Source organism: Typopeltis vanoorti, chromosome 1 (assembly GCF_054136105.1).
Source record: "Typopeltis vanoorti isolate ZY-2024b chromosome 1, IOZ_Tvanoo_1.0, whole genome shotgun sequence".
NCBI lineage: Eukaryota > Metazoa > Arthropoda > Arachnida > Uropygi > Thelyphonidae > Typopeltis > Typopeltis vanoorti.
Genome location: NC_143549.1, coordinates 38,311,090 through 38,325,042, shown reverse-complemented (window position 1 = coordinate 38,325,042; position 13,953 = coordinate 38,311,090). Strand labels below are relative to the sequence as shown.

At 36.0% G+C, this 13,953-nt stretch overlaps 1 protein-coding gene across 1 annotated transcript in view; it reads left to right on the top strand.

Moving 5' to 3' along the window:
- The window catches only part of IKKepsilon (I-kappaB kinase epsilon), a 406,399-nt gene that overhangs the window by 225,432 nt on the left and 167,014 nt on the right, over positions 1 to 13,953 (top strand). The window lies entirely within an intron of this gene.

Sequence of the window (13,953 nt, the reverse complement as noted above, 5' to 3'; positions counted from 1 at the left end):
GAGCATTCTTCAGTAAGATGCAATAATTGTATGGAAAATTAAGACTGAATAAAAATGTTAATTAATATAATATATAAATCAATATTAATGATTTGTTTATTTAATTTTACTCACCATAATCAACCTTATAATAAATAAAACATTTCTTAAGAAATATTAAAACATTAAAGAAATGTCATAACTTTAATTTTGGGGTCACATAGGTCCCATGTGACTAATTATTATTATTATTATTATAATACAGGCACCTCCATGGAGTCCGAAGACTCATTGCAGGAGACCCAGTCTATCGCACCTCTCCTTGCACCCATTAACAGAAAAAGCACTCACAAGAGTGACTCTGGCAACCCACTCATTCACCCTTCTCCAAGCAAAAAATCTAGTCCTCACATCCCTACTGACCACGCCTTTATTCAACTTCCAGGGATGACCCCTTGTTCTGGTTCCTCTAGCCAAATGCTGAAACACTTCCCCTGCATCTATCCTATAAAATCCTTTAAGCAACTTAAATGTTTCTATCATATCCCCCTCTTTTTCTCCTATCAACCAACTTTTGTAATCCACACACCCTCAATCTGTCCTCATAGGGCACATCCCACAGGCCACTCACCATCTTGGTCACTCGATCCTGAATCCTCTCCACTGCTTCCACATCTGCAAGAAACACAGGGGACCAGACTTAATCACAGTAATCCAGATGTGGGCATATCGAGGCCTTGTAAAGAGAAATTACAACTTCCTTATCTCTACTTTATTATATAGTGAAACCTGTGGAGTATTCATAACTAAATATACACACGTAACCACAGTAATTAAATTATTTTTAATAAGTAAATATTTTGTCCTAAGTATCTTAGGACATCATCAGCAATTATTTCAAACAATACTATGAATAACATACAGTTAGGACGCATGCTTACAATGAAATCCCACTATGCGTGCAGTAGCGTGTTATAGAATTAAATTAAAATAAATATATCTGATAAAAAATAAAGAAGTTAAATTAAATTAAAATAGCATGCATAAATTTATTTTCAACAATTAAGGATGACAATTTCCCAGACTTTAGGAATAGTAAGATCATCCTTACAGTTTAAGTTGGGTCTGTGACATAGGGCTTCAGCACTTTCTTTATATAAACAGTCATGTTTATATAAGGATCTATGTAGAAGTTTGTGTTTTTCCATTTGATCCTATGGTTTGGGTTTTCAACTCCGTGTTGTGCGAGGCCAGATTTGTGTGGTTTGATAAGACTGATATGGTCTTGATGTTCAGATATGCGTTTACTAATAGATCTTCCTGTTTGTCTGTAGTAAGACATCTTACAGGAACATGGAACTTCATAAATGCCAGGTAGCATCAAAGGTGAGAGGTTGTCTTTAGAGGAAGTACTGGTTTGTAGGTAGCAGCAAGTTTGTATTTCTTCATAATTTTTGACAGATGTTCGGAGATACCTTTGACACACGATATGGGAATCCTACAGACTTGTTCTTGTCAAGGTTGATGTGTGAGGAAGTGACTGATGTTTTTTTAGTTGTTTTTGTATTGTATCCATTTAGTATGACTGTATTTTTGATGATTTCCAATTCTTGGTTTGAAGATTCTTCGGAGTAGCAAAATCTGTGTGCTCTGGGTACTAATGATTTAATGATGCCATATTTTTGACATGGATGTTGATCAGATGAATCGTGAATGTAATGACCTGTAAACATCAGCTTACGATGACAGAAGTGGAGATGGAACCATCTTTTTGTTGGATGTGTAAATCCAGAAAGGAGATGCCTGTGAAGATTCTTTTTCTAGTGTGAATTTGATGCGAGGATGAATAATTGATTTTATCTAGAAACAGGTATAGTTCTTGTTCAGAATGACTGCAGGTAGTAGATGCCATCAGCATATCGTAGCCAAATTTTAGGTTTAGGTTCAAATGTGAAGATTTTTTTTTCAAGGTGTTCCAGAAAAAGGTTGACTGTTTGGTGATAAGGGAGAGCCATTGCTGTTCCTCTTGCTTGTAAATTTTTTCTTTCCATGTAAAGTATCCGGATGTAATAACAAATTTGAATAATTCCACAATATCGGATGGAAATTTTTGAATTAAGTCTATTAAATTGTTCACATTTGGTCTAATGTATTAAAACCTAAGAACTTTTATTGTTAAAAGACCATAAGATTTAATGTGGGCTCTTTGTATTAAAAATACAAAGAGCCAACAAGTTTCACTAGCCACTGTCTAGAATTTTCAAGGCTGTACTGGTGTGAAAACAAATGCATCTAGTTACATGAAAACATACACTTTAGTAACTGCTAGGCCGTTACATTTGATAATTCGTGTTTGATGGCTTGCATGCGTTCGAATGCTTCAGTCAGAATCCGGTACATGACCACGTGTTGTGTAGTTTTTCGCATATTGTAGTTCTGTTGAGCTGAGAGAATTGATGAGATATTTCCATATGTCTTTAAGAATAGCACTTTGATTTCTATTTAAATTATTGCCTGTGCGTAGCACCACTGCTGCTTCTTTGAAAGTTCCGTGTCTGTAGTCATTCTCGATGTAAGGCGTAGAACTGTTTTTCCAATCTATAACGTGATTTGATGTTGAGAAATGATGAGCTAAATGGTTTAACTCATCATTCCTCAACATCAAATGGCAAAAATATTGAATAAGATAGTCAATTCAGGAAGTAAAGGTGGGTGGGGACCTGAAGGGATATATACTAATGCCAGAAGTATCAGGAACAAGAGAGAGAGAGAGAAGTTTTTGACATTGGTTAGTGCAACCTTTCCAAAAGTTATAGGCATTAGTGAGACTTGGCAACACCTGATGATGTAATTACAGGGATAGAATGTAAAGGTTTTAGTATTTTCAGGGGATAGAGATTGGAGGGGTACTGCTATTGATAGCACATAAATTGCAGCCAAAAAGAATAGGAGATAGGCGGGAGAATGACTGTTCATTTAAAGTAATCTGGTGAGATTAAGGCCAGTAACACAAAATATACAGTTGGTTGTTGATATAGGCCCAGGAGTTCCATGGATGATCTGGAAGACATGCATTGCCAAAGTAGTACAATGCGTGAGTACAGGTTGAGTGATTATTATTGGGGGGCGGGGGGACTTCAACTACGGAGATATAGACCGGAAGAAAGAAAGATCATATGGTAGGTAAGAAATGGAATTTATACACCTACTAATAGATAATTACTTGAAGCAGCAGCATTTGTTATGAGAGACTACAAGTGGAAGATTATTGGACCAGGTCATAGGGTCAGACAGGAAGAAGATCCATAACCAAGATGACCATATCGATTCTTTTTGGTGAAAGTAAACATGCGGTCTTGACTGAATATTCTGTCAAGAAGAGGTATATGTGGAACCACAAGGTAGGTGATTATGACAAGGTTAGGAAGAAGCTTAATCTATGCCATGGCATAAATCACTGCAAGGCAAGAATGTCAGTATTGCATAAAAATAGTTAAGGGTCATCTAGAGGTAGCAATATTAAATTGTATACCTAAGATATGGATGGTTAATCAGGAAGGAGTTAGATGGATGAGTAATATCATTAGGCAAAAGCTGCAGAAGAAGAAAATTCTGTGGAGGGTATATAAAAAGAAAGGTGACCAGCAAACTCATGAACAGTACAAGGCTCAAGTAAGAAAGGTGACCAACATGGCAAGGAAGGCAAAATCAGATACGAGAAGAATCTAGCCAAGCAGGCCAAAGGAAATCCCAAAGTGTTCTTTCATTATGTGGCAAGTAAGAGGAAGAATGACTATGTTAGATTAACCTTTACGATTGATGATGGTCACAAGGTGGCAGAAGCAGATAAAATAATTGAGTTACTGAGTGACCACTTTACAGGGGTATTTCAGCCTAGTGAGGTTACTGCTTTAACATATGTAACAGACACAGATGTGGATGAATTGAAGGATCTTAGGATGTTGCAGAATTTCATTGTAAATCCAGTTGTGGGATTAGATATGATATCAGCTAGGGTTTTGCAAGATGCAAGGAACTGGCAATGCCTTTGACTAGGCTCTTTAATTTAGGTCTCAGCTCTGGTAGAGTTCCAAGGGAGTGGAAAGAGGGCAAAATAATTCCCTTGCATAAGAGAGGTTCTAAGACTGCAGTAGCAAATTATAGACCAATCAGTATCTCAGGTATAGTGGTAAAAGTACTGGAAAAATTGGTCAAAAAAAGAATTCAAGAAGGGATGGATTAAAATATGTTACTATATGAGGTACAACATGGCTTTGTGAAGGGTCAGTCATGCCTTACTAATTTGCTAACTTTTTATAATAGAGTAACAGCTGAGTTGGATAAAGGAAATGGTAACACGATGATTCTGCTGGATTTTGCAAAGATATTTGATGGAATATCACGTGGAATTCTGTTGCACAAATTAGAACAAATGAGGATGGATATGACACTGGTTAAGTGGATCAGAGGATGGTTGCTGGACAAATATCAAAAAGTGGTATATGGAGATACAGAGTCGAAGCGAAAACAGGTGACTAGTGGTGTACCACGACATTTAGTGCTGGGGCCATTGCTGTTTAATTTGTACATAAATGATATAGAAAATGACCTGAAAGGAAATATTCAGTTTTTTACAGATGATACAAAATTAGATAGAGTAATAGTTAATCAAGGCAATGTGGAGATCTTGCAGTACTATTTAAATAGATGTCAATATGGGCAAAAGATAGTAGGTGTTAGTTTAGTTTACTTTACTTCATGTAAAGTTATGCATTTTGGAATAAATAGATTAGAATCTGTGTATCACATTGATGTCACTGTACTACAGGAAATCATGAAGCTAGTTTTTTAGGAGTGATGGTGATGGTGGTAGATGGAGAGTTCAAGTTTAGAGAATGTATTGCTAAGGTAGCCCATAAGATTACTTGGCTATTGAAAAACACATTAACAAGTATATAGATATGGAATAAAATATCACCTTCATATGCCCACATCTGGATTACTCTACTCAAGTCTGATCTCCTGGGTTTCTTGGGGATGAAGAAGTGGTGGAGAAGATTCAGAGGCGAGCAACCAAGATGGTGTGTGGTCTGTGGAATATTCCCTATGAGGATAGATTGAGGGTATGTGGATTGCAGAAATTGGTTAATAGCAGAAAGAGAGGGGATATGTTACATTATGTAAATTATGGAAACAACTACCTTGTTAGAGTAAAACTTTAGTTTAATATAAACTGAAATAGACACTTGATTTTTCGACCTTCACATTAAGGTCATCATCTGAAGTATACACATATATACAAAGAAACAAGCTACACTACAATCTACATGGCACGCTAAAGTTACTGACCAACCATTACAACTATTGGCCTGACCTCTGGTGAAAAAAAAAAAAATTACTACATCAAAACTAGAGTCCCATTATTATTATTATCCATTAGGTTCCAAAATTAAATTAAGCTGGAGAGCAACATGTTTAAAAAAAGGAAAAAATTATAAAAAATATATAAGTATGCATATAAATTACAGCCAACTGGTATGGATAGTGGTCAATAAAAGCTGAAAAATTGCTTGAAGTCCTAAAGTCAGGGTATGCTGGAAACTAAGTGGGCGGAATGTATGCCATCCAAATTCTTGGGATTTTTATTCCACCATTATTTTAAGATTGGGGTGGTTAATCAAAATTTTCGTTCATACCAGGTTTTTGTATGATGTAATGAGCAAGTACTTTTCCATCAATTAAGTAATTTCACAGTTTTTTTTTTTATACTGTGAAAAAAGTGTGAAATTACTTAAGTCTGGCAGACACTGTTAAAAAACTTATTCTTTATGCCCGTTCTCCCAGAATAGTTCTCCCAGAAAAAGCAACATGTTTAAAAAAAGGAAAAAATTATAAAAAAATATATAAGTATGCATATAAATTACAGCCAACTGGTATGGATAGTGGTCAATAAAAGCTGAAAAATTGCTTAAAGTCCTAAAGTCAGGGTATGCTGGAAACTAAGTGGGCTGAATGTATGCCATCCAAATTCTTGGGATTTTTATTCCACCATTATTTTAAGATTGGGGTGGTTAATCAAAATTTTCGTTCATACCAGGTTTTTGTATGATGTAATGAGCAAGTACTTTTCCATCAATTAAGTAATTTCACAGTTTTTTTTTTTATATTGTGAAAAAAACTGTGAAATTACTTAAGTCTGGCAGACACTGTTAAAAAACTTATTCTTTATGCCCGTTCTCCCAGAATATGTGGTGTTCCCAAGGTACACAAGCATAACGTTCCGCTTTGGCTGATAGTTAATTATCACCTACCAAGAAATTAGCATCAAAACTTAAGGAGTTAGTAGGTCATTCCCACTCCTATATAAAGAACACACAGGGGACATTTTCACTAATGTCCCAATCAAATGACACAATTCTTCTCCTAGAGAAACAAATTTCTGCCTGACATTACGGCTCTGTTTGTCCATGTACTACGTTCTTGTTACTTTGTGTAGCAAAATAAATTTTACCTACAAAGAGAAGGTACAGCGATGGGCTCACCTCTATTTCCCCCCCCACACACACACACCACCACCCCAATTGCTAACTTCTATATGGAAGCTTTTGAGCAATTTGCTCTTGTTTCCTTTACTCTAAAACCTACAGTTTGGCTTAGATACGTTGACAATGTTTTCGTTATCTGGCCACACAGTCGCCAAACTTTAAACACATTACTTAGCCACCCGAACAAACATCATGAGAGCATACAATTTACTATTTAAATTGAAAATCAGAACTCGCTTCCTTTCCTGGATACACTAGTCACACGTCTTCCCTCAGGCTGTCTATCCTTCACTGTTTACCACATGCCTACACATACTGGCCAATATATACATGCTAACTCATATCACTACCCTTCGCAAAAATTTGAAGTCATTAACACCCTCAAAAACAGAGCTATAACAATTTGCTCTAATGAAGAAGCTCTTAAACAAGAATTAAAAATTATTAGCAATACATTTATAAATAATGGCTATAGCAAAAATACTATTAATAAAATTCTTCATAAAACTTCCTCAAAAAATAATACAGATTACAGTAAAACCATTGCTATCCCATATATTAAAAGGCCTGCTTCACCAAAATTTAACAATTTTGGTGAAGCAGGCCTCTCAGATCATGCTCTTAACACCCTATACCAAATTGATTGGAACAGTACTTGCTCATTACATCATACAAAAACTTGGTATGAACGACAATTTAAAGAAACTTGTGAAATTTTTATTAGCCACCCCAATCTTAACAATAATGGTGGCATGAAAATCTCAAGAATTTGGATGGCACACATTCAGCCCACTTAGTTTCCAGTATACCCTGACCTTAAGCAATTTTTCAGCTTTTATTGGCCACTATCCATATGGCTGTAATTTATATGCATACTTATATAATAATTATTTATTTATTATTTATTAATTTTTTCCTTTTTGTAAGCATGTTGCTCTCCAGCTTAATTTAATTTTGTAATCTAACCAGTGACTATGCAGATTTCTGTTCCAGAAACTTTGACATGAATAATACTCCAGTTATAATTCTTATGGCTTGATAGTGGATAGAGTCCAACCACTGTTGCTACTCTCTGGCTGAAGCACAGACTTGAGCCCCATAATTAAGTTTCATCCTAATCAGAGCAAAGAACATCTCTCAGCATTCAGGAAGTGGAAGGGTGTGAGTGTGAGAGAGAGAGAGAAGAATGTTCATTGCTTTACAGCACTTATCACTGGTATACATGAGGAAGGAAACTTTGATTGCTTGTCAAATATGAGTCAACTTGACTTCTGGTGCAACTGGGATTAAACATTGCAGCAAAAATTCATACACATTGTCTTCTACTGCAAAAATATGTCGTTACACTCATTGTTAACCATGAGTCACACATCATGGTAATCAACCTCCTTGATAGGAGACTGCACATGAATGGGAATGGATAATAATAATAGGACTCTAGCTTTGATGTAATAAGGTTTTTTTTTTTTCACCACAGGCCAGGCCAATAGTTGTAATGGTTGGTTAGTAACTTTAGCATGCCATGTAGATTGTAGTGCAGCTTGTTTCTTTGTATATATGTGTATAATCCAGATGATGACCTTAATGTGAAGGTCGAAATGTCAAGTGTCTATTTTGGTTTATATTAAACTAAAATTTTATTCTAACAATAGTTGTTTCCATAATTTTCATAATGTATTCTGATCACTGTATAAGCATGAAGGGAAGGGGATATATTAGAAACACTAAGTTACTTAAAGGGTTTTATAAGATTGACTTTTATAAGGAAATGTTTCAGCACTTGGCTAGAGGGGCCAGAACAAGGGATCATCCCAAGAAGTTGAATAAAGGTGCTGTTAGTAGGGTGTGAGGACTAGATTTTTTGCTTGGAGATTTGTGAATGATTGGAATGGGTTGCCAGAGTCAGCTGCGAGCTTTGTTTGTTAATGGATTCATGGAGAGATATGATAGATTGTGTGGGTCTCATACAATGAATTTCAGATTCCATGGAGTTGTCATTGTAATAATAATAATAATAATTTAAGTAATATAGATAGGCAAAAAGCAAAACTAGGATTGAAATGCTGCAGTTATATTTCCACGTTTAAATTTCTGTAGCAATTGCTATTATTCATGTTGAAGTCATAATTTTATGGCTTGATAGTGGATAGAGTCCAACCACTGTGGGTACTCTCTGGCTAAAGCACAGACTTGAGCCCATAATCAGGTTTCACCCTAATCAGTATATAGCACAATTAGAGCAAAGAACATCTGTCAGCATCCAGGAGGTGGAAAGTAGTGTGTGTGTGCGTGTGCACGCACTTGCATGTGGAGTGTTCATTGCTTTACAGCATTTATCTTGTAACTGGTATGCATGGCAAGAATTCAAGTTTCCTTTGTCATCAAGCCAAGTGAGCCACCCTTGTCACTTCAATGCCAACATCTGTCTGTCCTTTATATTAATAAAATAGAATCTTTGCCAGACCATCCCACGTGGGCATGGCTCGACAAATGCAAAATACTATTCACCATTTTTTTTTTTTTAATGTAATGAAACCTGTGGTGAATTCATCACTTAAAAAACACACATACTAACCACACTGATAAGTTTTAATAAGTAAATATTTCATCCCAAGTATCTTGGAACATCCTCAGTACAGTAATTCAAACAATACTAGGAATGTAATTGCAGGCATAGACTTCTGTGGCTAATTGGTTCAAAAGATATATTTCGGTGATTACATCACATTTTTTTTTAATACTAGGAATAACATACAGTTAGGGCGCATGATTTCTATAACATGCTACTGCACGCATATTGAGATTCCATGCGCCCTAACTGTATGTTATTCCTATTATTGTTTGAATTACTGTACTGAGGATGTCCCAAGATACTTGGGATGAAATATTTACATATTAAAACTTATCACTGTGGTTAGTACGTGTTTTTTTTTTTAGTGAGCTATTCACCATGCAAAAGAACATAATCACCAAAGACCCTCCCCCACTTTTTTCTTTTTTTTTTTAATGATATATCTCAGTAAGATTAGAGATTCTAAAACTGATCATTGGTGCTGCTCTGTTTTTTTTAGTTATAAAGATTGTGATTAAAAAGTTATTTTTATTAAATAAAAATTATTGTATTTTGTGCAGTCTGCAACTACTCACCAGCTAGCAAAATCTACTCACCATGTGTAAGCATATTTGTCAAGTTCTGCACATGACCAACTCTTTTTTTTTTTTTTGCTTAAGTTAGAAAAATCTGTACAACACTCATCAGATTATCATATGACACTTTGGTTTGCAAACAAAAAATGCTCTCTTACAAGTAATAGATATCGGAATAGACATTTCACAGATGCCATTAAATACACTGCCTCCATGGCATTCATATATACCACCATGCAGTTTTTCTTTCTGTAGGCTATCAAAACATACCATCCCTCCTGTTGTCTGCCAACAGCTCTTTCAAACACATAGAATGGAATACTATGATTTTTTGCCTATCTACACAGATGGTTCAAAATCAGAGGATCATTATGCTCTCTTTGCAGACACATGTCTGGTCAGATCCCACTAGAATATAACAACTTCATTGCTGAGCTATATGCATTAGAGCTTGCCTTAAAATACATAAGACAGTAACACTACAGAGAGTCATGATATACAGATTCATAGAGCTCCCTGCAGCTAATAAAATGCCTGGAACTGCAGAGACATCTGGGATTCTCTCATATCCAACAAGTGTTCTTTCAGTTATAGAAGCCACATTTGGACAAGCACTTCTGTTGGATTCCAAGCCACTTTCGGATTGCAGCTAGGTTCAGCTTGTTTCTCAGTGTCTTTTACTATCTACCTGTTCCCATAGGCTGATTACTGGCATTTTTATTCCATTGCAGTCTTCATGGAATAGAGACCAACAACAAGCTTAGTCAGTCAAGCCTGAAATCAAATTGTCACAAGTCAGTGTACACTGGTACTATAAAGAGAGAGTTGTTCTTGCTCAGCTTCACATAGATCATAGTCATCTTATGCACTCCTCCCTACTGAGGATGATGATATTCCTATGCGTGAGCTATGTGGTACTGGGCCATTCATATTTTAATTGCCTTCCCTTGTTTAATCACTGAGCATAGTCAACTGTTTTAGTCATGTTCATAATCTGTTCAGAGCCCTTTTTATACATTCTTTGACAACCGCAATTTACCCTATATAGGGGGAAATAGAACACACTCCAATAAAAAAAGCTTAATACAAACGACACATTAAATTTCTTCATTATATTGAAATATAATGTTCTTATGAAACATGTGACAGAATTAATTGAAGCAGCACCAAGTACCTACACCACACCAAAACTTGGTTTGAAAGAAAATTCAAAGAAGTTGTGAAATATAATTGCTCTAACACATGTTTTTGTCTTCATAATTTCTGCATAATGAATGTTGACCATCATGTAATCCTGAAAGGAAAAGATCAGTATATAAAAGTGCATTCAAAGATTGTACTTAGTAATGTTTATTTTCATTCCATTCTTATTTTGCTACTTATTTATTTAGTGTTTGGCCAAGAATACATGCATATGCCACTACACACACACACACGCATGCCCGCATGCACACGACAATCAAATATATATGAGGTGTATTAAAGGATACAATAGTGTGAGGTGACACTATAGTCATATATACATACAAAAATATACAAGTAAGCATAAAATTAAAACCGAATGTCTAAGTTTGACAACCAATCAACAGTATCTATAGAAACTGTTATAAAGTCAGTTACAGGTCCCATATAGACTCCGTGAGGACAGTCAAATGTGATATGTTGTATAGTTTAATTATCCTCGCCATAGTCACAAGATGAGTTTAGTCTCATTCCCCCCTCCAAGTAAACAAGAAAGCTCTGCACCTACCATAGTTTGTGCTAACCCTATTTAGGGAGGTCCATATTTTTTGAGATATGCCAAACCTTGATGGAGGGCTGTTTGGATTAAAGACAGTCTGCCAGATTATTGGAGCTTGGACATTCCATTTTGTGTACAATGCCATTGTTGCATCATAGTCCTCAGTGACAAGTTGTTATGCCGTTATAATAGGCAGGTGTCTTGCCTTAAGTCTCTGTGATGTAAAGCTGTCAAAAGCTGAGTATAGGAAACAGTGGATTCCAGCAAATTTTGTTATATTTGCAAATCCAATTGTCTTGACATTGTAGTTGTGGCAGTTGTATGTGACTCAGAACTAGTAGCCAGTATAATGGAGTAGTCTTTATTGTTCCAGAAATGATATACATTGTCTGATTCAGGATGATATCAGTTAATTTTACATGTGCACTGTTCAGCCAGGCAGCTGAACAGTATTCAGCAGTTGAGTAAATGAAGCCAAGAGCAGGGAACACAAGTGCTCTATTTTTTTCTGGCAAGCGTATACAGTATGTTGTTTCTAGACATGAGTTTGACAGCAATATTGGAGAGATGTCTATTAAAGGAAAGGGTTCTGTCTAAGGTTATGCCCAGATACTTTGGATTAAAATTGTATCTTAGTATGTGGCACTATTAAGATATCATGTGCCATGCTATTGTTCAAATGGAAACGACATGTTTCAATCTTGTTAATGCTTGGAATAAGATGTGACTTCTCAAAGAAGTGGTTTAGCTCCTCTTAGTCACTAGTCAGTATATGTTCTATAGTGCAGAAGTTCTGGTGTTGGGATGTGATGCATAAATCATGAGCATATGCAAATTTTCTAGATATTGTCCTTGGAAGGTCAGAAATATACAAATTGAATAGAAGAGGGGCCAGAACTGACCCTTGTGGAAGTCCATTGTTAAGTGTTCTTGGCTTGCTTATATCACCATCTATAACTGCCTGTATTGTTCTATTAGACAGAATAACATTGATCAGATGGGTCATTTTTTTTTTTTTTTTTTTTTTTTTACATTTCAGTATTTTAAGGAGTTTGTAGATCATGTGCAGCAGTCAAGTCTATAAAGACTGCACCAGTTTTAAGGCATTTTTCGAAACCAGATTCTATGAATTTTAGAGCTAAAACTTGATCTTCACAGCTGCACCCAGGCTGTTCATGAAGGAGAAAGTCAATAATAATAGTATACTAATTCTGTTGTAAATAAGTCTTTCTAGTGGCTTAAGACAGACACTGAGCAATGCTATAGCTTTCCAGGTTTTAGGATGGCTATTATCTTTGGGTTTTTAAATTCTCCTGGTAATCTGCCACTCTGTAAAATATTAGAGAAGAAATTTTGTGAGCTATACCATTGTATTTAGTCCAGAGTTTTTTAAAAATTCAGGGTGAATATTATCAAATCCAGGTGCTTTACCAGTTTTCACTGGCTGGAGTGCAGCAAGAAGTTCTTCTTTGGTGAATGGATTCGAAAGATCAGTCGCTTTGGAACAACTTTCTTTAAGTTGGTCACTTCTTTTCTAATTATTTTAGAGTGGGTTTTTTTCTGATTTAGCTCTGGACAGATTCACTATCCAATTGGCGATTCAGTTAGTCCTAACAGCAGCTTTCACTTGGGGATGTTGGGAATTACCACCCAACTTTTCAAGAAAGCTCCATGCCTTCCTGCTTGAATGTTTCAAGTTCTGCCTTTCGATGGTGTCAATCCATTTGTTCTTTCTAGCTTCATTTAAGATCATCTGCAACATCTAGGTGCCCGCTATTCAGGAAGTCATTATGAAGTGCTTTGCTGGTTTCGCTCCAGCCAGTATGTGTTCTTTTCGGGCACCTCTCGGGATGCTAGAAAAGGGTTGTGGTAGAATCCAGCACACATTTTTGTCTATATCTGATGAAAAACTGTTCCTGTTTGCCTTGGCAAAATTCCAATGTGGCATTGGTGTAGTTTCAGTAATTAGAATTTGAGGACTCACCTTAATAAATACAGGCCAGTGTTGGCTGTGTGAGAATCTTCCTATAATGTGGCGGCTGGTTGGCACTGGGAGTCCCTTTTTATTGGCTGTAATAAAATATAAATCAGGATTGGTGCCACTATTCCATCTAGCTGAGTTAAAAGTGCAGTTATCCTTGGGATCAAAAAATCAGCTGTATGTTGTTTGCATTGCTCACTCAGGTAGCTTGGCACCATTTGCATCAATTTCTCTATAAACCCGTTGGGTATGATGACTGTTAAAGTCTCCAATATGAACAACAAGGTGCATTATGGCTGGAAAAACTTCATCAGCCCAGCTTGTAAATAGTGGCTTGTAGACATTAATTATTTTTAAGCCATTAACTTCTATGATAACCGTTGATATGTTTGAAACGTCGCTATCAAAATGAAATGGATCTTAGTAAGTGAATTTTGAACATAGGTGGCTATCCCATATGTCTGATGATATGTTGCTCCTTTGAGATTGAATAGAGCCTCTTTCTCATAGTTGCAACTCATTGCTTGCATGGGTTTCCTGTATGATGGCAATGTCAATTC